This window comes from Gigantopelta aegis, chromosome 5 (genome assembly GCF_016097555.1).
Source record: "Gigantopelta aegis isolate Gae_Host chromosome 5, Gae_host_genome, whole genome shotgun sequence".
Lineage (NCBI taxonomy): Eukaryota > Metazoa > Mollusca > Gastropoda > Neomphalida > Peltospiridae > Gigantopelta > Gigantopelta aegis.
The window spans coordinates 2,829,858-2,857,813 of NC_054703.1; the positions used below are offsets into that span (position 1 = coordinate 2,829,858).

General features: G+C 38.9%; 1 protein-coding gene and 1 long non-coding RNA gene across 2 annotated transcripts in view; one reads left to right on the forward strand and one right to left on the reverse strand.

The window, feature by feature from the left end:
* The window catches only part of LOC121373471 (WD repeat-containing protein 49-like), a 126,117-nt gene that overhangs the window by 19,837 nt on the left and 78,324 nt on the right, over positions 1 to 27,956 (reverse strand). The window lies entirely within an intron of this gene.
* Positions 1,057 to 27,715, forward strand: LOC121373216. Its single transcript, XR_005958043.1, has 2 exons — positions 1,057 to 1,311; positions 26,998 to 27,715. It is a non-coding gene; the product is annotated as an uncharacterized LOC121373216 (long non-coding RNA).

Genomic DNA, 27,956 nt, shown 5'->3' on the forward strand with positions numbered 1-27,956 from the left:
AATTCACCGTCTTTGTCAATGTAACACCAGCTACCGTGTACCGGTGGCGTAGGAAGATGCCAAAAAGTGTGTGTGTGTGTGTGTGTTGGGGGGGGGGGGGGGGAAGAGGGGGAGGACATATTTACACACTTTTACCCTATTATAAAGCAAAATATCTCAAATGTAGGGGGCACATGCCCCCCTTGCCCCCACCCCTACCCCCGCCCCCTACTTCCTAAGCCAGTGTGACCGGCCTCGGTGGCGTCGTAGTTAGGCCATCGGTCTACAGGCTGGTAGGTACTGGGTTCGGATCCCAGTAGAGGCATGGGATTTTTTATCCAGATACCGACTCCAAACCCCGAGTGAGTGCTCCGCAAGGCTCAATGGGTAGGTGTAAACCACTTGCACCGACCAGTGATCCATAAATGGTTCAACAAAGGCCATGGTTTGTGCTATCCTGCCTGTGGGAAGCGCAAACAAAAGATCCCTTGCTGCTAATCGGAAAGAGTAGTCCATGTAGTGGCGACAGCGGGTTTCCTCTCAAAATCTATGTTGGTCTTAACCATATGTCTGACGCTATATAACCGTAAATAAAATGTGTTGAGTGCGTCGTTAAATAAAACATTTCTTTTTTCGTAAGCCAGTGTGTACACTACACCACTTTTCAACTCTGTACAAGCCAATGATTAATAAATCAATGTGTTCTAGTGGTGTCATTAAACAGAACAAATTTAAAATGTTAAACACCGGCTTATAACACTAAAGCCTTCCAGTAATAAAATACTGACACAATACTATTCATTATTTCTCACTGTCAATATAACACGTATCAGCTCCTATATAACACTAGCTACCATGTGCCATAAGTCAATATAACAACATTATGGCACTTACCAACTCTGTGTAATAAACCCCTCTCCCCACAAAGTCCAAAGATCTCCAAGTCATATGAACTCTGACCTCCAGCGCTCCGTGACCCGTGACCCCATGCAGCTTGCTCCTCATCATCTCATAAGATGACTGCAGTCTCACATATAACAGACGCTGCCATTTCCCAAGAGAAGGTAGCAGCAGAAACACCAGAGAAAGAAACACTTAGATAGAACTCCTATGTGTGTGTGTGTGTGTGTGTGTGTCGGCCACACTGGAGCAGGAAATATTTTGAGTATTTCATAACAGAGTAGAGAAACATCACTGGAGACCAGTGACAAACCAAGCAGCCTGTGTATTGATTGGTTTTGTTTGTTCCACTATTTGAGGAATATTTTGTGAGGAGGAGATGAGTCGGAGAGACAGGGAGGTGAAAATTGGGACGAAGATTTTGCAGTAAACGTAAGTTAAGTTTTCGCTCTGTTCCAATAGATGCAGGTTGTGTAGTGTGGGTCTTGACAGGAAGCTGGATTTCCTGTAACAAAGCAGTATGTACATGTAGCACCCACACATATGTACAGGCACAAACTCACACAGGCATTACAGCACACACATACACACACACACACACACACACACACACACAGGCATTACAGCACACACACACACACACACATACATATATATATAAAATTATGCACACACACACACATAGGCATTACAGCACACACACATACACACAGGCATTACTGTACTCACATGTATGTATTTACAACACACACACACACACACACACACACACACAGAGGTATTACATAATTCCCATGCAGGCACACACACACAAAACACACAAGCATTACAGCATTCACATGCAGGCACAAAACACACACACAGACACACACACAGTGACACAAAACACACATGCATTACAGCATTCATATGCAGGCACACACACATACACACAAAAGTCACACATACATGCACAGGCATTCAGTACATACCACCATACCACAAGTGTACAAGACAGGGGGGACAACTAGTTGTCCCCCCTAGTGCTGGAGGAAAACCTCAAATTCACACCATGCATTTCCATCATTCAAAATTAGATGCAATCTGTGTAAAAATACATAGTCACAGAGATTTGTTTGCAACCCTGTGTGGTAGTAATGCTAACATGAATAAATGTTGTTATTCAGATTCTGGTATCTTCATTTAATTTGGGCAAAAGCCAGCCTGCCTCCAACCCCTACAAAAAATGGGAGCCCATATATAGCCACATACACGTACACACACACATAACACACACACACACACACAGACACAGACAACACACACACAGACAACACACACACACACTCACAAACACATACATAGACAACACACACACACACAGACAACACACACACACAGACAACACACAAACAACAGACAACACACACACACAGACAACACACACACACACAGACAACACACATACAACACACACACGCACAGACAACACACACACACACACATACAACACACACACACACATACAACACACATACACAACACACAAACAAACACACACACACAGACAACACACATACAACACACACACACAGACAAACACATACATAGACAACACACACACATACAACACACACAGACAACACACAAACAACACAACACACACACACCACACACACACACATACAACACACACACAGACAACACACATACAACACACACACACACACATAGACAACACACACACACACACACACACAGACAACACACACACACATACATACATAGACAACACACACACACACACAGACAACACGCAAACAACAGACAACACACACACAGACAACCAGACAACACACACACACACATACAACACACACACAAACACACACACACACACACACAACACATACACACACACACACAAGATTTCTCAAGTGACACAAGCTAACTAGCTAGATATATGGACCTCAGCAGTAAATGCTGTAGTACAGACTACAATCTAGTTATTTCTCAACCGATTGCTTTTTAAACTGCACACCAAAATTTTTTTAATAATAATTCTTTCATTTTTTTGTTATTTCAAAAGCACTTCTACTTTTCTTCTTCTATCAAATGAAACTAAACATTTTTTTTTTTTAAATAAACAATGTTCATGTAAGCAGAGGCGGATCTAGAGGTGGAGGCAGGGGCCTGGGTCCCCCCTAAATTTTGTCATAGTTATGATTTTATTATATATTAATTTTCATTTTTGAACGATCCCCTCCAAACCTCCCCCAAAGTTCCCTTGGCATTCCACCTCATGTCATTGCCCCCCACCCCCCATAATGGATTTTCAAGATCCGCCACTGGTAGGCTGGGAAGGACTACACATTTAATAAGTACTAAACAAAATAACATCCGGCTGGGTCGAAGTTTGAGGTGATAATTTATTGATAATTTATAGATTTTTTCCTGTAATTGAATTTGAACTAGCGTCAATGTACCAACTGCCATTGTGCTTGAAACATGTGCAGGGTCCTACGAAAAAGAGCATGACAATTTTTGTGTGGAGCTAGGGTAGTCATGGGATACTACCCATTATCTCTGAAACGAGCAGCTTCCCCCCCCCCCCCCCCCCCCCCCCCCCCCACCCCCCCCCCCCCCCCGATTCACTTTAAGGGTGAGGGTAGTATTTATAGCTGTGGTGTATAAGAAGTTTGTGCTCTCTTGCACCTGCCAGTGCAGGCAGTCCCTCCTCCTACTCACCCCAACCTTTTCTGTCCTGGACTGAGAAGCCGGCCAAGGCCGGCACCTGTGCCCAGTACAGACGTGTGCTAAAACAGCTTGCTCTGAATGTGTACGTTAAACCCTATTGGATTGGATTGGATTAGAAGTTTGTTTTGTTTAACGGCACCACTAGAGCACATTGATTTATTAATCATCGGCTAATGGATGTCAAACATTTGGTAATTGTGACATTTAGTCTTAAGAGAGAAAACCAACTACATTTTTTCATGAGTAGCAAAGGATTTTTATATACATCATCCCACAGACAGGATAGCACATACCACAGCCTTTGATATACCAGTTGGGCTACACTGGCTGGGATAGGAAATAGCCCAATGGATCAATCCTAGCTATGGTGTACAAACACATACATGTATATGTTGATTATTACCCATATGGCAGGGCTTCTAGATTATGGTAGCCCCACTCCCATGGCTAGTGATATTCAGTGTTGGGCTAGTAAATAATTACTATAACTAGCCCGACGGCTAGTGGGGGAAAAACCTTGTCAAATGCTGCATTTTGTAAATATTAATATCCTTGTGTGGTAGAATAGTTTCCATGGTGGGAGTCATGTCATAAACAGTGCTTCTCTATAGGTGGTTAATTGTGTGGTAGAATAGTTTCCATGGTGGGAGTCATGTCATAAACAGTGCTTCTCTATAGGTGGTTAATTGTGTGGTAGAATAGTTTCCATGGTGGGAGTCATGTCATAAACAGTGCTTCTCTATAGGTGGTTAATTGTGTGGTAGAATAGTTTCCATGGTGGCAGACAGTCATAAACAGTGCTTCTCTATAGGTGGTTAATTGTGTGGTAGAATAGTTTCCATGGTGGGAGTCATGTCATAAACAGTGCTTCTCTATAGGTGGTTAATTGTGTGGTAGAATAGTGTGGTGGGAGAATAGTTTCCATGGTGGTTAATTGTGTGGTAGAATAGTCATGTCATAAACAGTGCTTCTCTATAGGTGGTTAATTGTGTGGTAGAATAGTTTCCATGGTGGGAGTCATGTCATAAACAGTGCTTCTCTATAGGTGGTTAATTGTGTGGTAGAATAGTTTCCATGGTGGGAGTCATGTCATAAACAGTGCTTCTCTATAGGTGGTTAATTGTGTGGTAGAATAGTTTCCATGGTGGGAGTCATGTCATAAACAGTGCTTCTCTATAGGTGGTTAATTGTGTGGTAGAATAGTTTCCATGGTGGGAGTCATGTCATAAACAGTGCTTCTCTATAGGTGGTTAATTGTGTGGTAGAATAGTTTCCATGGTGGGAGTCATGTCATAAACAGTGCTTCTCTATAGGTGGTTAATTGTGTGCTTCTAGAATAGTTTCCATGGTGGGAGTCATGTCATAAACAGTGCTTCTCTATAGGTGGTTAATTGTGTGGTAGAATAGTTTCCATGGTGGGAGTCATGTCATAGAATAGTTTCCATGGTGGGAGTCATGTCATAAACAGTGCTTCTCTATAGGTGGTTAATTGTGTGGTAGAATAGTTTCCATGGTGGGAGTCATGTCATAAACAGTGCTTCTCTATAGGTGGTTAATTGTGTGGTAGAATAGTTTCCATGGTGGGAGTCATGTCATAAACAGTGCTTCTCTATAAGTGGTTTATTGTGTGGTAGAATAGTTTCCATGGTGGGAGTCATGTCATAAACAGTGCTTCTCTATAGGTGGTTAATTGTGTGGTAGAATAGTTTCCATGGTGGGAGTCATGTCATAAACAGTGCTTCTCTATAGGTGGTTAATTGTGTGGTAGAATAGTTTCCATGGTGGGAGTCATGTCATAAACAGTGCTTCTCTATAGGTGGTTAATTGTGTGGTAGAATAGTTTCCATGGTGGGAGTCATGTCATAAACAGTGCTTCTCTATAGGTGGTTAATTGTGTGGTAGAATAGTTTCCATGTGGTTAAAACAGTGTGTGTGTAGAATAGTTTCCATGGTGGTCAGTCAGTGCTTCTGTCATTGTGTGGTAAACCATGGTGGGAGTCATGTCATAAACAGTGCTTCTCTATAGGTGGTTGTGTGGTAGAATAGGTGGTTAATTGTGTGGTTAGTTTCCATGGTGGGAGTCATGTCATAAACAGTGCTTCTCTATAGGTGGTTAATTGTGTGGTAGAATAGTTTCCATGGTGGGAGTCATGTCATAAACAGTGCTTCTCTATAGGTGGTTAATTGTGTGGTAGAATAGTTTCCATGGTGGGAGTCATGTCATAAACAGTGCTTCTCTATAGGTGGTTAATTGTGTGGTAGAATAGTTTCCATGGTGGGAGTCATGTCATAAACAGTGCTTCTCTATAGGTGGTTAATTGTGTGGTAGAATAGTTTCCATGGTGGGAGTCATGTCATAAACAGTGCTTCTCTATAGGTGGTTAATTGTGTGGTAGAATAGTTTCCATGGTGGGAGTCATGTCATAAACAGTGCTTCTCTATAGGTGGTTAATTGTGTGGTAGAATAGTTTCCATGGTGGGAGTCATGTCATAAACAGTGCTTCTCTATAGGTGGTTAATTGTGTGGTAGAATAGTTTCCATGGTGGGAGTCATGTCATAAACAGTGCTTCTCTATAGGTGGTTAATTGTGTGGTAGAATAGTTTCCATGGTGGGAGTCATGTCATAAACAGTGCTTCTCTATAGGTGGTTAATTGTGTGGTAGAATAGTTTCCATTGTGTGTGGTAGAATAGTTTCCATGGTGGGAGTCATGTCATGGTGGGAGTCATGTCATAAACAGTGCTTCTCTATAGGTGGTTAATTGTGTGGTAGAATAGTTTCCATGTGGGAGTCATGTCATAAACAGTGTGTAGGTGGTTAATTGTGTGGTAGAATAGTTTCCATGGTGGGAGTCATGTCATAAACAGTGCTTCTCTATAGGTGGTTAATTGTGTGGTAGAATAGTTTCCATGGTGGGAGTCATGTCATAAACAGTGCTTCTCTATAGGTGGTTAATTGTGTGGTAATTGTGTGTAAGAATAGTTTCCATGGTGGGAGTCATGTCATAAACAGTGCTTCACTAAACAGTGCTTCTCTGGTTAATTGTGTGGTAGAATAGTTTCCATGGTGGGAGTCATGTCATAAACAGTGCTTCTCTAGGTGGTTAATTGTGTGGTAGAATAGTTTCCATGGTGGGAGTCATGTTAAACAGTGTGTGGTTAATTGAGAATAGTTTCCATGGTGGGAGTCATGTCATAAACAGTGCTTCTCTATAGGTGGTTAATTGTGTGGTAGAATAGTTTCCATGGTGGGAGTCATGTCATAAACAGTGCTTCTCTATAGGTGGTTAATTGTGTGGTAGAATAGTTTCCATGGTGGGAGTCATGTCATAAACAGTGCTTCTCTATAGGTGGTTAATTGTGTGGTAGAATAGTTTCCATGGTGGGAGTCATGTCATAAACAGTGCTTCTCTATAGGTGGTTAATTGTGTGGTATAATAGTTTCCATGGTGGGAGTCAGTCATAAACAGTGTCATAGTTTCCATGGTGGGAGTCCATGGTGGAAGTCATGTCATAAACAGTGCTTCTCTATAGGTGGTTAATTGTGTGGTAGAATAGTTTCCATGGTGGGAGTCATGTCATAAACAGTGCTTCTCTATAGGTGGTTAATTGTGTGGTAGAATAGTTTCCATGGTGGGAGTCATGTCATAAACAGTGCTTCTCTATAGGTGGTTAATTGTGTGGTAGAATAGTTTCCATGGTGGGAGTCATGTCATAAACAGTGCTTCTCTATAGGTGGTTAATTGTGTGGTAGAATAGTTTCCATGGTGGGAGTCATGTCATAAACAGTGCTTCACTACAAACGGTTCCATAGTTAACTGTGTGTAAGAATAGTTTCCATGGTGGAAGGCATGTCAACAACTAATTTACGTCATCAGCAATAGGTACATCACACTGATCACAGCTATGACACAGTGTTATTCTCAACTTACAAACTTATTTTCAACAACAGTATCGTTCGAAAATCTTCCATAAAATGATACATACTGAAAACTGGTAATAAATAGAATACACAACTCGCTAAGTAGCTCAGAAATACCATTTATATTGCACTCGTGAATTGATGTGAAAGGACAGCATCAATTCACTTGTGTAGAATAAACGGCCTTGTCGAGTAGCGAAAGAAAGAAAGAAATGTTTTATTTAACTCAACACACTGTATTTACAGTTATATGGCGTCAAACATAATAATGGTTAAGGACCACACAGATATTGAGAGAGGAAACCCGCTGTCGCCACTTCATGAGCTACTCTTTTCGATTAGCAGCAAGGGATCTTTTATATGCACCATCCCACAGACAGGATAACTCATACCACGGCCTTTGATATATCAGTTGTGTGCACTAGCTGGAATAAGAAATAGCCCAATGGGCCCACTGACGGGGATTGATCCCAAACTGACTGTGCATCGAGCGAGCACTGTACCACTGGGCTACGTCTTGCCCTGCCGAGTAGCGAGTTGAGTATTCTCTAATCAATACACTGCAGGTACATAGGAAATTTAGTTACTTTATTGTCGTCTATGGGATTTGATTTGGTTGTATACACCCTGTGGCTTTAATTGTTCATTTGCTTTGTTCATGTAATATTATACACACCAGTGGTTAGTCGATACATCTGAATCAATCGAGTCGGACCAACCAATTGTATCGGGATTATATATATAGCATGAATGGTCATGTCTGCATCACTCATATTTAAAAGTTTGTTTTATTTAATGACACCACTAGAGTACACTGCAGGGTTTCTGCCAGAGGGTAAAATGGCTATGGAGTCATACCCAAATATTTTGGAAGATTTTTTTTTTTTTAATTTTACTTTTTGAAAAAATTAATTACACTTCTTAACCCTAACCCTAAACGTAACCCATTTTCTTTTTGCGGGAGGCTCCCCCATACTCTATGTTTACTGTGGTTGCATTCAATTCTAGACCCTGTACCACAGCCTTTGATATACCAGCTGTGGTGAATTGGCTGGAACGAGAAATAGACCAATGGACCCACCAGTGGGGATCGATCCCAAACCAACCGCGCATCAGAAAAAAGAAAGGAATGTTTTATTTAACGACATACTCAACACATTTTATTTACGTTTATATGGTGTCAGACATATGGTTAAGGACCACACAGATTTTGAGAGGAAACCCGCTGTCGCCACTTCATGGGCTACTCTTTCCGATTAGCAGCAAGGGATCTTTTATTTGCGCTTCCCACAGGCAGGATAGCACAAACCATGGCCTTTGTTGAACCAGTTATGGATCACTGGTCGGTGCAAGTGGTTTACGCCTACGCCATTGAGCCTTGCGGAGCACTCACTCAGGGTTTGGAGTCAGTATCTGGATTAAAAATCCCATGCCTCGACTGGGATCCGAACCCAGTACCTACCATCCTGTTGGCCGATGGCCTAACCACGACGCCACTGAGGCCAGTATATTTACCACTGAGCTACCATCTTAAAGTTTGTTTTGGTTTTAACGACACCATTAGAGCACACGGACTGTTGGATGGGAAACATTCGGTAATTCTGACATCGTAGTCAACAGAGGAAACCCGCTACATTTTCTTTTATATGCACTTTCCTACAGACAGGAAAGCACATACCACAGCCTTTGACCAGTTGTGGTGCACTGCTTTCAAAAAGAAAAAACCCAATCAGTTGAGGTGGTTTGATCCTGTGACGGAAGCACCTCAAGCGAGCGCTCAACCCACTGAGCTAAATCCCACCCCTGGAGTAATTACTGTGTTGTCAGGCTGGTAGGTACTGGGTTCAGATTCCAGTCGAGGTATGGGATTTTTAATCCAGATACCGACTCCAAACCCTGAGTGAGTGCTCCACAAGGCTCAATGGGTAGGTGTAAACCACTTGCACCGACCAGTAATCCATAACTGGTTCAACAAAGGCCATGGTTTGTGCTATCCCGCCTGTGGGAAGCGCAAATAAAAGATCCCTTGCTGCTAATCGGAAGAGTAGCCCATGTAGTGGCGACAGCGGGTTTCCTCTCAAAATCTGTGTGGTCCTTACCCATATGTCTGAAGCCATATAAACGTAAATAAAATGTGTTGAGTGCATCGTTAAATAAAAAAAAAAATTGTTTTGTTTTACTGTTGTAGTGGCCTTGTACACACATGATCCAACGAGTCATATTAAAACTCCCTTGGGGGGGGGGGGGGGCAATGACATGAGGTGCAACATCAAGGGAACTTTGGGGGAGGTCTGGAGGGGGATCGTAAAAAAAACAACCATGATAATAAAATTATAACTCTCATTTAGAGAGGGGGGCCTGGGCCACTGGGTACCCCCTAGATCCACCTCTGCCTACATGTACCAATTAATATATCATTTATACTGCAGTCATTACACCACCATGCAAGGCTGAACATTCTTATTGATTAAAGTGCAGGTTTTATTATCCTAACTGCTGACCCAGATGTCTTAATTAAACGAATGCTTCCGCAAGGCCTTTGGACCGGTATGCATATTCAACAATATATAATGCACATTATTGATTAATGTCAACAAGTATATGATTATATTCAATTAATAAAACTGTTAAATGTGACAGCTGTTATATATAATGAGCACAGCCATTTTGTTCCATTCCAGTGAATATACCCTCTGGTGAGTCGGTGGTTACGTAATACTTAATGTGCATAACTCAGGAATGAGTTTTAGAACTAGAGAAAGAAATGTACCTGGTTTTTGCAGGATGACAAAATAGGCATGCATTGCAATGTTCTGTAATAATATCCATATTTAGTTAAATAGCTTATTATAGGCCTATTATCATGTCATTTATGTTGTTTTACAAGTCAGATTGATCAAAGAAAAGCGACTTGTCGTAAATTACTGCTTTTGTTCACACTGTGCATACTGGAGTTGGTCAGAGCTGACATCACTCCGCCCCATTAAGCTAGAGTACAGTACCGGATGCCTCGAAAACAACAGAAAATGGCTGCCCCCAGTTAGCAGGAATATTCACGGTTTTTTTATTAACTCTAAATCCGATGCCATATAACCGTAAATAAAATGTGTTGAGTGCGTCGTTAAATAAAATATTTCCTTCCTTATTGACTCTTTAATTACGCGTTTTTCATCTAAAATGTACTATAACAGCTTAATTACGCGTTTTTTCATTTGTTAAAGTGTCAGTGCGTGTTGGTGGTCCGGGTATGCATCTTTCCAACAGCTCTTAATTACGCGTTTTTCATTTGTTAAAGTGTCAGTGCGTGTTGGTGGTCCGGGTATGCATCTTTCCAACAGCTCTTAATTACGCGTTTTTCATTTGTTAAAGTGTCAGTGCGTGTTGGTGGTCCGGGTATGCATCTTTCCAACAGCTCTTAATTACGCGTTTTTCATTTGTTAAAGTGTCAGTGCGTGTTGGTGGTCCGGGTATGCATCTTTCCAACAGCTCTTAATTACGCGTTTTTCATTTGTTAAAGTGTCAGTGCGTGTTGGTGGTCCGGGTATGCATCTTTCCAACAGCTCTTAATTATGAGGCTCACATTTGAGTTTACTCTCCCTTTAATGATCTGATTAGCAGCGGTGCAAAGTCCATCAAGCTGGTCGGTGCAAAGTCCATCAAGCTGGTTGTGGTGTAATTCATTTCTCTAAGTGTTGACCGGCCTCGGTGGCATCATGGTTAGGCCATCGGTCTACAGGCTGGTAGGTACTGGGTTCGGATCCCAGTCGAGGCATGCGATTTTTAATCTAGATACTGACTTCAAACCCCGAGTGATTGCTCCGCAAGGCTCCATGGGTAGATGTAAACCACTTGCACCAACCAGTGATCCATAACTGGTTCAACAAAGGTCATGGTTTGTGCTATCCTGCCTGTGGGAAGCGTAAATAAAAGATCCCTTGCTGCCTGTCGTAAAAGAGTTGCATGCATGTACGAAAAACGTTTATTTTGTTCCATGACACCATGCACACCAGAACAGATCAATTAATTAATATTCTCTTTCATTCATTTCAATTTATTTTCATGCTTATATCCAATTAAGGTTCAAGCACACTATCTTGGGCACACAACTCAGCTATCAGTGCTTTCTGTCCAGGTCAGTTGTTAGTAGTTAGTGAGAGAGAAGTCGGTGTAGTGGTCTTACACCTAACCACAGAGTCGTTAAAACTCGCTCTGGCTACGAGCCGGTATACCAGGCTGCAAACCCTACACCTACCAGCCTCAAGTCCGATATTTCAACCACAACACCAACAAGGCCAGGTTTGCAAACTCAAAATCACTTAATATTTTAATTCACTCTGCATATATAACGCAAAATTTTATTGGCTAATCAAATCCATTTGTGGCAGTAAAATCAGCATTAACATTTCCAAGAGCCTATTTACATATTTATACACTACTTCTAACTGTTTAGTTGGATGTATACTTTTAAAATACACGTACCAACATTGAATCTTTTTCAGAAGCAAAATGCATGCCCCTCTAAATTTCATGACGTAAATGCTGTTTATATAAAGGTTTGTGTGACGTTATCTGTGGTATGCCGACAGGAATACGGTATTGGCAACTACGCCAAATTATAAATCGTCATTATCAAGCCCCTGCGTGTGATGTATCCTCACCGTGGTGCAGGGGTGTAACATTCTCTTTGAGAATGGCCAATACAGCACAAAATTGAAGTTTTGAGTAAAATTCAGTATCCGTAAAATTCTGTGATATTTGTGTTTTTGCCCAGTTCTTTACACTGTTTTTTTGTTTTAAGTCTTGAATTTTTATATTGATGTCGATCATCACTTTATTTGTTTGCATTACCATAGTTTGACACCCAATAGCCGATGTATTTTTCGTGCTGGGGTGTCATTAAACATTCATTCATTCATTCATTTTCAAGCATCAGTTGTTGTGATGAGCATTTGGAGTAAGTGAAATCGGTAAAGCTCTATCCTAACCGGCCACGCGTGACATGAGCGATTATTTTAGAAACCACCAATTTCAATTGCTGTATCCTAACTGCACGCGTATGATGCGACATATAAATCTGTCACTTCTCGCGCATGCAGTTAGGATGCGGCAATGGAAATCAATTATTTCTAAAATAATCGCTTGCATTGCTCACGTCACAAGCAGCTGGTTAGGATAGAGCTTAATAATGGTTGGTAATTTTGTTAATAAAAAAATTAAAAAGATAGAAAGAAAGAAATGTTTTATTTAACACATTTTCATTGCTGCTAATCGAAAAAGAGTAGCCTATGAAGTGGCGACAGCGAGTTTCCTCTCTCAATTTCTGTGTGGTCCTTAACCATATGTCCGACGCCATATAACCGTAAATAAAATGTGTTGAGTGCGTCGTTAAATAAAACATTTCCTTCCTTCCTTCATCACATTTTATTTACGGTTATCTGGCGTCAGACATATAGTTAAGGACCACACAGATAGTGAGAGGGGAAACCCGCTGTCGCCACTTCATGGGCTACTCTTTTCAATTAGCAGCAAGGGATCTTTTATATGAACCATCCTACAGACAGGGTGGTACATACCAAGGCCTTTGATATACCAGTTGTGGTGCAATGGTTGGGATGAGAAATAGCCCAATGCACCCACCAACGGGGCAAAATAATAAAATACAAAAACGATTTTAGGAGCAGTTTGCGCTATACTTATTTTATACGGCTGATAACACGATAGAATAGTGAGCAGGTCGTCGGTATAACAATAAAACCAGTTTCAATGTCCGCAAATAGTCAAATACAAGATAGTCAACACAGGCGCGGATCCATAATTTTTTGCAGGGGGAGGGGGTTGATATGCAACTAATTAAATGAAACATATTTAAGGGTGTATACTACCAAATCAAATCCCATAGACAACAATAGTAACATGTGCGGCTAAAACTCCCACCTACAGCGTATCAATCGACATAAATGCCACAGATATAAATACTACCACCCCTCACCCTTAAAGTGAATCAGAAAAAAATTGGGGGTCAAGATGCTTATTTTTTAGATAACGGGTAGCGTCTATGACTACCTAGTTCAGCACAAAGTTACAGTACTTTTTTTTACAGGTACCCCATACATTTCAAGCACAAGCCTACTTGACACAGTGGTAGATGAAATACAATTGCATACATTTTTTACCCAGATGAAACAATTTTTTTTTACAACCAACACACTCACATTTACCATCAATCACAGGACTCGTTTTGGTGCACCTCAAACTTTGACCCAGCCGGATGTTATTTGGTTTAGTACTATATGTACCTTAAGAGTGCCTATTCATTCATCAAAAATAAGTGAAAAAGAAAAGATGTCCTGAGCAGAGAGGTCCGGACCGCCCCCCGCCCCCCTCAACCCCCCCCCCCCCTGATCTGCACATGTATCCCCTAATTAACACTACATGTACAAAAGTTTGTGTTGTTTAATGACATCACATTACTGACATTCAGTTTGACATTACTGACATTCAGCCCCATATTACAACTTGGTATGAAATACTGACATTAAATTAAATTTGATCTAAAGTTTTAAAAGTTTTTGTTTTGTTTAACGACACCACTAGAGCACATTGATTTATTAATAATTGGCTATTGGATGTCAAACATTTGGTACTTTTGACATATACTCTTAGAGAAGAAACCCGCTACATTTTTCAAACAGTAGCAAGAGCGGGACGTAGCCCAGTGGTAAAGCGCTCGCTTGATGCACGGTTAGTCTGGAATCGATCCCTGTCGATGGGCCCATTGGGCTATTTTTCGTTCCAGCCAGTACACACGACTGGTATATAAAAGGCTGTGGTATGTACTAATGTACTACCCTGTCTGTGGGATGGTGCATATAAAAGATCCCTTGCTGCTAATGCTGCTAATCGAAAAGAGTAGCCCATGAAGTGGCAACAGCGGGTTTCCTCTCTCAATATCTGTGTGGTCCTTAACCATATGTCTGACGCCATATAACTGTAAATAAAATGTGTAAACAATGCGTCGTTAAATAAAACATTTCCTTCAAACAGTAGCAAGCGATCTTTTAGTTGCACCATCCTACAGGCAGGATAGCACATATTATGTACGGCTTTGGATATACCAGTTGTGGTGCACTGGCCAGAATGAGAAATAGCCCAATGGATCGACCCACGGACGGGGATCCATCCTAGACCAATCATGCATCAAGCAAGCATTCAACGACTGGGCTAGGGGTCCAGCCCCCCACTTGCCAGAACGAGAAATAACCCAGTGGATCGACCTACCGACCGGGGATCCATCCTAGACCAATCATGCATCAAGCAAGCATTCAACGACTGGGCTAGGTCCAGCCCCCCACTACCATACATGTACAATGTAGCAGGTTTACTATCTAAGACTATGTCAGAATTACCTAATATTTGACATCCAGTAGCTGATGATTAATAAATCGATGTACTTTGGTGGTGTTGTATTAAATGAAACAAACAATAACTTCTCCTCATGGACAACTGAAAGTGAATTGACATCTGTCAAGTACTTTTGACTTAAATTCCAATTATTTCATCGGTCAAGTGTAAGGACATTATGCATACATGTACATCTCTCAATAAAAATTAACCATTAACATTCGTCAATATCTTGTCTTTTTTTTCTTCATTTAATTTATTTTCATATGGAAGTGTAAGGCCAGCACATAGATACATTTTTATATCATTCTCTCTCTCTCTCTCTTTCTCCCTCTCAGTCACTCTCTCTCTCAATCTCAATATCTCTCCCTCACTTAATCTCTGTCTGTCTCTCTTCCCCTTTATCTCTCTCTCTCTTCTCTCTCTGTGTCTGTCTCTCTCTGTCTGTCACTCTCTCTTTCTGTCCCTCTTTCTCTCTCTAACATACCACTGTCTCAAGACACCAGAAAAAACGTGGACATCTTAACTATTTCTCTCTCCCTCACTTGGTCTCTCTTTCCTCTGCCTCACTTCATATCTCCCTCATTTCATCTCTCTTTCTCCATCTCTCTCCCTCACTTCATCTGTCTGTCTGTCTGTCTCTCTCTCACAACATACCACTGCCTTAAGAGACCAGAACACATGGACATCTGAACTATTTCTCTCTCCCTCACTCCATCTCTCTCTTTCTCTCTCTCCCTCACTTCGTCTGTCTGTCTCTCTATCTCTCTAACATACCATTGCCTCAAAACAGCAAAAAACACGAATGTCTAAATTAAAAATAAGTCTCTCTTCCTCTCTCAGTCTTTCTCAGTCTCTCTCTCTTTTCTTCATAATGTACCACTGCCCCAAGACAGCAGAACACATGGGTCGTCTAAACTAAATATATTTCTTGTTGACTGTCAAACAAAGCCGTTGACCTTAGATGTTTGCAAAGATCTCATCAAACTTTTGTAAACAAACTGACCAAACACGATGCTGAAAATAACCAAAATAACCGTCAGAAATAACCAAAATAACTGTCAGAAATAACCAAAACAGATGACCAGAGGGAAAATTGTGTTCAGCAGTAATTTGGACAGAATGACCTACCTCGGTGAAGTTATTTAGTTACATGTAGCGGTGATCCGATGCCATATAACTGTAAATAAAATATGTTGAGTGCATCGTTAAAGGCATACTGTCACAGATTTAAGGACCATATTTCTCTAAAAATGGATAATAAATGAAAATTACATTAATTGTTGGAAACCAAATCTAGCTGTCGCATCACCTTAACTGAACCATGATAGAGTGAAATCCATGTCAACCCTCTTGGCAATTTTAGTTTTTGAATTATGGACCATGCATTGCCGTAATTCAATTATTTTTACAAAATGTCATTAATAAATGGAATATGGTGGTTATGAAGATGGTTGAGTAAAGTACATTTAGGGACAAATCAAATTATATTTGTTAGGTAATACTTTGTTAGACCATTAAATACATGTAGGTCAGTAGTCTGTGACAATATGCCTTTAAATAAAACATTTCCTTCATGTAGCGGTGTTTACCAAATTTAAATCCATATAACTAACTGGCCAGTATTTGATAATTACAAAAAAAAAGAAGAAGTGTTTTATTTAATGACGCACTCAACACATTTTATTTACGGTTATATGGCGTCAGACATATGGTTAAGGACCACACAGATTTTGAGAGGAAACCCGCTGTCGCCACTACATGGGATACTCTTCCGATTAGCAGCAAGGGATCTTTTATTTGCGCTTCCCACAGGCAGGATAGCACAAACCATGGCCTTTGTTGAACCAGTTATGGATCACTGGTCGGTGCAAGTGGTTTACACCTACCCATTGAGCCTTGCGGAGCACTCACTCAGGGTTTGGAGTTGGTATCTGGATTAAAAATCCCATGCCTCGACTGGGATCCGAACCCAGTACCTACCAGCCTGTAGACCGATGGCCTGCCACGACGCCACCGAGGCCGGTATATAACTAAAATGCTCTGGGGCCTGGGCCAGTATTTATCAAAGAAATTAAGTTTAGACTTGATCCAGGGCTTCTAGAATTTGCATAAAATCCACTAGCCATGGGATTAGTGATTTAAAATATATACTAGCCAACAATTAAAAATTTACTAGCCCTACTTTAGTTTAAGTAAATACAATTTTACTAATAGTAATAAATGGATATGTCACCTATATACAGCTTAAAATCCCCTAGACTGGGGGGGGGGGGGGGGGGGGGGGGGGAGGGAGAGGATATTCATATTAACAAAATAAGTCTTAAATGCAGTATTTGACAATTCTTTCTTTTTTCACTAGCCATCGGGCATGGTAATAGTAGTTATTTACTAGCCCTTGCGTCTGAGAAATAATTGTTATAGAGTCGTGTTTTAGTCTATGTTTAACAATGTTTCACCGTTTCAACTTCACAAGACTCTTGTTTCACTCTCTTGTAATGTTATCCAAAAGTGTTACAGGTTTGTAACTTGGTGTTCATTTTTACTGGGTTGAAACCAGGGTGTGTGCCTTTAAGATGTAATACTCGTAGCCAAAATGTCAACCATGTGATTTGTTTGGGATTTTCAAAGTATTTGTAAGTTTCACACAAGCACTTATTAGGAAAAAATTTACAACAATTTATTTTGCTATGAAAACAAATATTGAAAATATGCCAGTCATCGTTACGTTATTTTATATTAACAGGAAATAGTCTATGCATAAACAACAGTTTGACATTTTGTCGTTTGTGTTGTATACTCATTGCAAGTAAGCAAACCAAATCTTTTTTTCACAAATATAATTCCAAAAACAAATGTAGACAATATCAAATATCTGCCATCCATTTTGTTTTTGTGACTTAAGTCATATATAGGAGAATTAAATCTGGTGGGTTAAAAGTTAAGTGAAAAAAACGAAACAAGTCCAACTTAATGCGATGACCACTGATGGAAAATATGATTGTAAACAGTAAACATTGTGGTGTTGTTTACCAATTTTAAATTCGTACCACTGCAGAGTGAGTTTTATGAGTCACTCAGGATATAGAAAACATTAAGTTATTGAGGGGGGGGGGTAACTTTTGAATGTTTGATGTATAATTAAATTGAATGTACATTTATATTATTTTACGATTAAAAGTATTCTAATTCTTAAATGTACATTAGTTTACAATTAAAGGCATATTGCCACAGACCACTGACCAATTTAATGGTCTAACAAATAATTACCTGAACAAAAATAATTTGATTTGTCTCTAAATGTACTTTATTCAATCATCTTCATAACCACCACACTCCATTTATTAATGACATTTTGTAAAAAAATAATTGAATTATGGCAATGGTCCATAATTCAAAAACTAAAATTGCCGAGAGGGATGACATGGATTTCACTCCATCATGGTTCAGTTAAGGTGATGCGATAGTTAAATTTGGTTTCCAACAATTAATGTAATTCTTATTTATTATCCATTTTTAAGAGAAATAAGTTCCTTAAATCCGTGATGGTATGACTTTAAAAATATTATAATTCTTGAATGAATTTGAATATACATTATTTTACAATAAAAAATATTTTAATTCTTGAAGATACATTATTTTTCAATTAAAAGTATTCCAATTCTTGAATATGTACATTATTTTACAATTAAAAATATTATAATATTTAAACATAGGCTACCTTACATGTATTTTACACTTAAAAGTACATTTGTATTATAATACTTGAACACACACACCGGCCAAACAAAAAAGAAGAAATTAATGGGAAAATCAATAATTATTGTTGTTCCTTCATAATAAAGTTAGGTTCTGTTATTTCATTCCAATGTATTTTCATGCTTTTATCCAAATAAGATTCAAGCACGATGTCCTGGGAATGGCCTGTCTGTCCAGGACAGTGGGTTAGGTTGGGGAAAAATAATATTGCCAATCGGTCCCATGTGACGTCACCATTAGGCTACCCGTATGGAAGGTATGGTCCAGACACGGATTTACTGTTATATGCAGTAGACAATGAAAAGTAGGACACACCACCATCCCAAGTTGTTCCTACATGTAAGGTTTGATGGTCCTGTATGCATCTGTATGCAAGATATCATCCGGACAAGGATTTACTGTTATGTGCAGTAGACTGTGAAAAGTAGGTCACAGTGGCCTAGTGGTAGTATATGACACACCACCATCCCAAGTTGTTCCTACATGTGAGGTTTGATGGTCTTGTATGCATCTGTATGCAAGATATCATCCGGACAAGGATTTACTGTTATGTGCAGTAGACTGTGAAAAGTAGGTCACAGTGTGCAGTAGTGACCATGTTGTTCCTAAAAGTTTGATGGTCCTGTATACATCAGTGACCTAGTAATAGTATGTGACAAACCACCATCCCAAGTTGTTCCTACATGTGAGGTTTGATGGTCCTGTATGCATCTGTATGCAAGATATGGCCAGGACAAGGATTTACTGTTATGTGCAGTAGACTGTGAAAAGTAGGTCAGTGACCTATGAGGTTTGATGATCTTGTATGCATCTGTATGCCTATATGGTCAGGACAAGGATTTACTGTTATGTGCAGTAGACCGTGAAAAGGTTACAGTGACCTAGTAATAGTAGTAGTATGCAAACACACCAAGCCAACCCAAGTTATTCCTACGTGTAAGGTTTGATGGTCCTGTATGCATCTGTATGCAAGATACGATTCGGACAAGGATTTACTGTTATGTGCAGTAGACCATAAAAAGTAGGTCACAGTGACCTAGTAGTAGTACGCAACACACCATCATCCCAAGTTTTTCCTATATGCGAGGTTTGATGGTCCTGTACACAAGATATGGTCCGGACAAGGATTTAGTTATGTGCAGTAGACCGTGTAAAGTAGGTTACAGTGACCTAGTAATAGTACGCGAATAACCGCCATCCCAAGTTGTTCCTACATATGAGGTTTGATGGTCCTGTATGCATCTGTATGCAGAATATGGTCCGGACAAGGATTTACTGTTATGTGCAGTAGACCGTGAAAAGTAGGTTACAGTGACCTAGTAATAGTATGCGACACATGTATGGTCCTGTATACATAATAAAATGAAACAAAGTTTTCGTCCAGTGTACATATTTCAAAAACATATTTTTTCATATTTTTTAAAAATGGAAAATGACAAAACGCAGATGCGTGGTATACTTCTTGCAAACGCATGCGCCTGAACGCACTTAGAAACGTTGCACTATTTCCTGTTTACTGCAGATTGCTTCATTTTTGTTTACTAGAATGGATTTGTTTTATGTCCACATCGCTGATTTTTTACGTTAATTGATTGTAATTTATTTTCTTTCACGTATCGTAATTGAAAACTGTAGAATAGTATTTCCGTAAATAGCTTATCGTATTGGCGAATCGTGTGTTTGTCGTTAGGTGAACGCAGTTTGAGACGTCAATGGTACATTTAGCCTAATGGAATAAATAAAAAAGAAAATGAATATAACTTATGAATTTTAACTACAATATATGTTTATAAAGTATTCAGTAATTTCAATTCAATTTATTGTACAAAACACTCACAAGGAGCAGGTATGACACCGTTCTGGCTTTTTGTCAGTTTTAAAAGCTTGATCTGGCACATGTTTAGACTACACGATTACTAACGACGTCGCTGATTGGATAACCAATCACATGACTGACCTCTGCCGGCTCAAGTGATAACCGCAAAGTTCAGTCAGCAAACGTTTCGCTAACGTTCATGAACTACTTGATTGGTTCTCGACGAGGCCATTTGGTTTACCGTGCAACGCATAAACCAGTCTAGCGGACGTTTCTGTTCGGTGTGGTTGAACGTAGAAATGGTGCTCATAACAACAACAAAATAAGGTTAAAACTATTTATAATTTTCAAGATCTTTATCATTATTAGAAAGTGAGAGAGAGAAATGTTTTATTTAACGATGCACTCAACACATTTTATTTACGGTTATATGGCGTCAGACATATGGTTAAGGTCCACACAGATATTGAGAGAGGAAACCCGCTGTTGCCACTTCATGGGCTATTCTTTTTCGATACGGGATCTTTTATATGCACCATCCCACAGACAGGGTGGTACATACCACGACCTTTGATATACCAGTCGTGGTGCACTGGCCGGATTTATAATTATTAGATACATTACATTAAACACAGTCCACAATAAGCACACTTATATTTTGTTTTAAATGAGTGCTTATTTTACAAATGCCTCTTGTCGAACTCTTGACACTCGACCCGACAGGGCTTCATACACTGGTGTTGATTGCAACGACACTTCCATTGAGACAGGACAATGATTGTAACCAGTTGCAGACTCTGGGTCCTTCGTTTTAATTGGAGTGTAATGCTTGTAGGCACGCAAATATACGAGGAACATATTCCGTTTACACCGGAGGTGAAATTCCGTTAACACAAGTAGGTCAACCTTCACCTTCGTCCTTATGTCGGTGATGATGATAACTAGTTTAACGTGCCCATATACCACTAGGGTTTCGAACACGCCTATCCCGAGTCCGACCTCCGATAAGATCGGTGGCCTGACACGGGATGGAAGGGGGGGGGGGGGGGGGGAGAGAGTGAAAATGGGCAGAATTTCGGTGCGGGGTTTTTTGTTGTTGTTTTGTTTGGTGTTTTGTTGTTGTTGGGGTTGGGTTTTTTGTGGGGGTTTTTTTTTGGGGGGGGGTTGCAAATAGTTTTAATTCTGTTAAATTGTAGTTAGTATATTGGTATTTGGTATGTGGATTAGGAGTTTATTGAGAGGGGTTTTTTCTCATAAACTTGATAGGCGGATCTAGGGGGGAGGAGCAGCCCTGGGACCGCCCCCCCCCCCCCCCGAAATTTTGCGACAGTTGTAATTTTATTACATATTAATATTCTTCTTTTTTTACGATCCCCTCCAAACCTCCCCAAAAGTTCCATTGGCATTCCGCCTCATGTTATTGCCCCCCCCCCCCCCCAATGGATTTCCTGGCCCGCCACTGTATATTGTTCAATGCCTTGCTTAAGTCGACGACAGTCACTTTTCGCACCCTTGTTTTTGGCTTCGTTCATAATAAATCTAGCATATTTAATTCATATTAATTTCACTTGAAATCCATATTTCGTAAAAGGTACAATTTTTTATTTACAAGATTTTCTTCAAACACATCTAGGTCAGGGGATCAAAGCACAGTTCTCCTTGAAATGATCGCGAAGTCAAAGGCGGGAAAATGCAGACGATATCGGCCGAACCCGGTTTGACTACTCCCGCTTATTGTCAATGCGCAGCTAACGTCCTTTGAAAATCCTTTCTTCTTGACTGTTTTAGACTATTAACTACTCAGTTGCCCCCCCCCCCCCCCAAACAAAAAATCCTAGCTACGGCCCTGCTTATGTAAAGACTAAAATACAAATATGATCCAGCGATTATGACGCGGCAAAAGCAATCAGTATTTTCATGTGTAAACTATATTGTAAACAATATACAGGAAAATAAACTAGTTTATTCGTTGGATCATACTACTATTATTCAAGAAAATCAGAAAGCTGAAGACTTTTTACTGAGTTTGCCAAAGTGAAATGTACGACATCTGAGGACCATGAACCATTGGTGGAGGAAATTCTGCCTCATCTCTTGTGAGTACCAAAAGTGGTGTAGGTAACAGTGTACAAGTCTACTGAATTCATTACATAAAAGCACTCTGTTTTAACGGGAGGCTGTTAATGGTCACTGACGGAACGGGTACAAACTCTATATCAGATTTTGGTTACAATGGCAAACATTAATGTGATAAAAAAAATTTTTTTTAAAAAGGCTCACAGCGGGTTCCTATAGGCCTGTATGATGGAAAGAAATAAGGGATTACATAAAGTAGTGACAACTAATAATCATCCAGTGTTGTTAACTTAGGGATTGGCTTGACAGGCTTGTTACAAATATCCAATACATCCATCATTGATCGTACTCATTGTTTTACACAGATATCACTCCTCTATTATTAATAGTGATTTAAATTTGGTCTACAAAAACGACCTGTTCCCTTATTTCTTTCTATCGGTGTGTGTATGGGTAGACAAACGTTTATATTGTCTAGAGTTAGCTCATTGAAATGTATGATAATACCGATACATCTGTAGGTCTATAGTGACAGTAAAATACTGATATAAACTGACAAAACACAACCAGTATCACACACGATAATCGTACTAAGGCTAAGGCTAAAAGGACTTTACGTGCACATTCAGAGCAAGCTGTTGTAGCGCATGCCTATACTGAGCACAGGGACCGGCCTTGGAAAAAGGTGTGTGTGGGGGGGGGGGGGTGGGGTAGAGAAGGAACGCCTGCACCCGCAAGTGCAAGGGAGCACCAGCAGTCATAATCGTACTGGGTAGCGCGGTCCCTTGTAGCGTTGACAGATTAAAGTTGACTGCAATGACCCATACATGTCACATGGCCTATAGCCTACCACAAACCGTCCTGTGTAGAGCCGACGCTACACAGGGCGGTAAGCGCAGACGACATACAGGTCGGTATGTTTTTATTTTTTATAATTCTGGACAAAATATTAAGTTTTAAGTGATGAAAGAAAAAAAAAAATATTTTTGTCAAATAGATATATCATATCAAAAAATTACCATTGAATATGTTTTATTTATTGTGTACGAAGCCAAAACAAGCGAAGGGCCCGAAAAGTGACTATCGTCGACTATAGTCACTATGTCTATGATGGTGGATAGTCATAGTGCATGGAAGTGGCCACTTTTTTTTAAAATTAAATTTGGGACCGGTTCAAGTCCTGATAATCAAAATGCACATCAATTTATTGATGAAGACAAATAAACACGTGTAGATGCTCCGCCAAAAAACTTCTTTTGTTTCTTATCTAATAATAAAAACGGACACCTGCTTCGGACCGACACAAAGTGACAAATGACAGAAGTGGGACCGCAAAAAACCACAAAAAACTATCGGTCTCGGAGATCAAGAATCGGTCCCAGGCCATGAAAAAAAGGGCTCTCCCCAACCACCCACCCACCCACTCGCTCAGCTTTACATGTACCATCGACGTCCCAAACTGCGTTCACCTAACGACAAAAACACGAATAAGATATTTACGGAAATACTATTCTACATTACGTGAGCTACGATACGTGAAACAAAATAGATTGCAATCAATTAACGTGAAAAATCAACAATGTGGACGTAAAGCAAATATATTCTAGTAAAGAAAAGTGAAACACCCTCCGGTAAACAGGAAAGAGTGCGACGTTTCTAACTGCGTTCAGGCGCATGCGTTTGCAAAAAGTGTCGTAGCGCGCATGTGCGATTCGTCATTTTCCATTTTTAATGCTACTATATGAACAAAAATATGTGTCTTAACTATGCACAGTTGTCGAACACTTAGTTTAATATGTTTTAAAAGGAAAAATTTAATTTGTCAAGCGTTGTGGTCCGGTCCGCGTTTTATCTACACACATCGCTAACACTTGATGTCATTACTGATGGGCATTACGTTTATACCAGTGAATAGTTAAAAAATATATAAAAAATTTACGAATTGATTCTTAATTAACACAATTTATACACTCAAAATTATTTACAATTGTTATGAATGGATTATAAAAACTATTCACTACAACAGAGGCACAAAAGTGTAGCATATCTTTTGCAGATGGAATATAATAATTGAAAACAAATTCTAACAACAGGGGTCTTAAAAATCGTAAAAGTTTAATGCTTTGGCCTTGTTGATCTGGCACGTGTGAGATCATGTGATATGCACCGAATGTTAATTCATCTTTCTCCAGTTTAAGTCGATTTCTACAAGTCATGTGGACCCGATATCGGTAATTTTAAGGAATAAACAAAAACGACTTAGTAAAATTAATGGTGTTAGGGGTTTGTAAAGTTTTGTATTTAGATACTTACTTTTCTGAACTTTATTGTTAATGAAAATGTTCCTGAACTGTGAAGAAAAACCTCAAGAGAAATGAACGACATGCTGATGAAAACAAATCGGATGTTGATTGCGCGAACCGTGCACGAGAAAACAAAGTGAACGGAGTTGGAAGCATAACACAGGTTGGGACGTTGACGATAGTGGTTTTAGTGAGTTAAAAAAAAACCCAAAATGTCAATGTGCAAGACTTGAATGATGCTCAGTCAAAGACTAACTTTTACTAAGTAATAAAAAAAAGTCTGCCGGCTCCTATAACAATGTAACAAAGATAAATAATTTTTATTTTTTTCAGATCTTTAATTAACAAACCTCAATCAATCTTAGTTATTCATTCCTTCTAGAATTTTATAAAAATCCACTAGCCATGGGATCAGTGATTAAATAGTTTTACTAGCCATGATTAAACATTCACTAGCCCAACTTTAAATAAATAAAATTTTACTAATAGTAATAATCAGATATGTCACCTAAAGAGGGAGATAGAGCTTAAAACAGGACAGGGCAGGATATTTACAAAACAAGACTTAAATGCAGCATTTGACAAGGTTTTTTTTCACTAGCCGTTGGGTTATTTATAGTAGTTATTTACTAGCCCAACACTGAATATCACTAGCCATGGGAGTGGGGTTACCATAATCTAGAAGCCCTGTTATTTTATTCTTTCTTCAGGCCGACCAACTTTCCGGAATTTTCATCACGTACACGGAATTCCGGATTTTTTTTCAAATTCACTCAAATAGTTTTTTTAAGCAACTAATTCTTATTACATTCTAGATTGTTTGAATTAAATATCTTTATCACTCATTTCAACCTTTTTGTCTAGTTTTGTGTCATTATCAAGGCCGCGGGCGCGTGTCTATTGTCAACAGCTGACCAATGGAAATGTCGCGTAAACTGAAGCTATATATATAAACTTTTTTTTTCTTATTTTTTTTATTCTCGAATAGTTTATGTATTCATTTTAAAGATATTTTAAATATCATAGACTTTTGTTCCGACGGGGAAGGCATCGGTTCTATGGCGATGTATGCAATTTTGCCACCGTGGATGCAAGCATGAATATACAACTGAAGAACGCTACGATCGTACAAAAACAAAACAACAAAAACGAACCGAGAATTGTCTTCTTTCCATTGGCTTTCACATGCAACATTTGACTAAATAATATTTGGCCACCACTAATGTATTATATGACGTATCCATGACATTAATGTATTATATGACGTATCCATGACATTAATGTACCTACCGATATTATTTTATTCAAGTAAGTTAAATAATAACGCAATTTTGTTTTCTGTACACTGGCTCCCCAAAAGTGTTACTGTAATAGTATTGTGAGCGTAATACAAAACGGCAGCCAGTCTTAATGTGGGTAACAGTTCGCCACAAATCAGTTCGACCCCACTACATGCATATGGCGACATAGTGCATACTATGTGGCAATATACCTACATAAAAATAACATTGGTCCCAAGTTTGTTTGCCACTTTATTGCTAATCTTTAAGTTGGTGTCTTAAACTGTAATACAAATTTGCTAATAAAGTGGGGTTTTTTTGTGTGAACTTGTTGATGATTTTTTTTTTTTGGGGGGGGGGGGATCTTTTTATGAGGAAGTTCCAATTCACATATAAATAATGATATACTCATTTGTATTGTCATGTTGCAATTATATGTTAAACATGATATTTTTCGCACTGTTTAAAATTACTTTTATGAAAATGATGTTGTCACACGCTTTAGATTATTGTTTTGAAAAGGGCGTTCGCGCGCATAAAAATTAAAATATCAGAAAATCCCGGAAACAGATTTCTATTAGGTTGGTCGCCCTGTTTCTTTCTTGAATGATGATCAGTTTGCATTTACCATAGTTTGACACCCAATAGCCAATGTACTTTTCGTGCTGGGGTGTTAAACTTCTATTCTATTCTATGAATTATACTCAAGAGTCAAAGACTATGTAATAACCCCTCTGATAATATAACTAACATAATAAATCATATCTTGTTTTAACAAATCTCAATCGATAAATCTCTTATTTATTTTCTTCTTCTTTCTTTCTAGATCTGCAAACCTGAATGACGGTCGGAGTCAACGACTAAGTAATAAAACTGTTTGCCTGCTCCCAAGACGATGTGACAAACACAGATTCTAACTGTCACAAACAACAATGGCAACTGCCGCAACCACATCCTGCATACGTACAGTTCAGTCACCGATAAGTGCAGAGGTTTCCTGTGAAAACCCACTTAAATATAGAAGTGTTTTTTCAAACCAGCAAGAAATGTGTTTTTAAGTGTTTGTCATTTGTATTTAGTTACATATTACACACAACCAAACGTACTTTATTCAGTTTTTTTAATCAATAAATATATTCATCAGTTGTGAAGCAAAAAATATAGAATGTGGAAAGTTTCTGTGAAAACTCCGTGTTAAGTGTTTAATCAGATTATTCACAAAATGTGTTTTAAAAGTGTTTGTCAACAAATTACACACAATTGATTTTACTTTATTTGCTATTTCATCTTTAATATATTCATCAATGGTGAAGAAAATAAAATAACATAAATAAATAATTAAATAATAAATAAATGTAATAACTCAAAATATAAATATATAAATATAAATAAATAAATAATTTTAAAAATAATTAGAAACCAAGAGAGAAGTTTCTGAATAATATGGCAGACTTAAAAATTACAAATGGATCATCACTATATTCATCATATAATTTTCAAGAAAACAAAAATCCATTAAATTGATTTTGAAATATACCCCCCCCCCAAAAAAAAAAAAAAAAAAAAAACAAGAAAGAAAAAAAGAAGCTGTTATTGAAATGATAATATTTTTAAAGGTGAACATTTACAGAGTTAATAAAGAAATTGTAGACCTGGCACACTTATGTTCAACTGTTTTCACTTTCTACTGATTAAAATCAGACTATCTGGTCAGTCTCCTGAAACAAAACAAAAACCATAAAAAAAAAACCATACTCAGTAAATCAGTTTTAAAAATAAAAAACA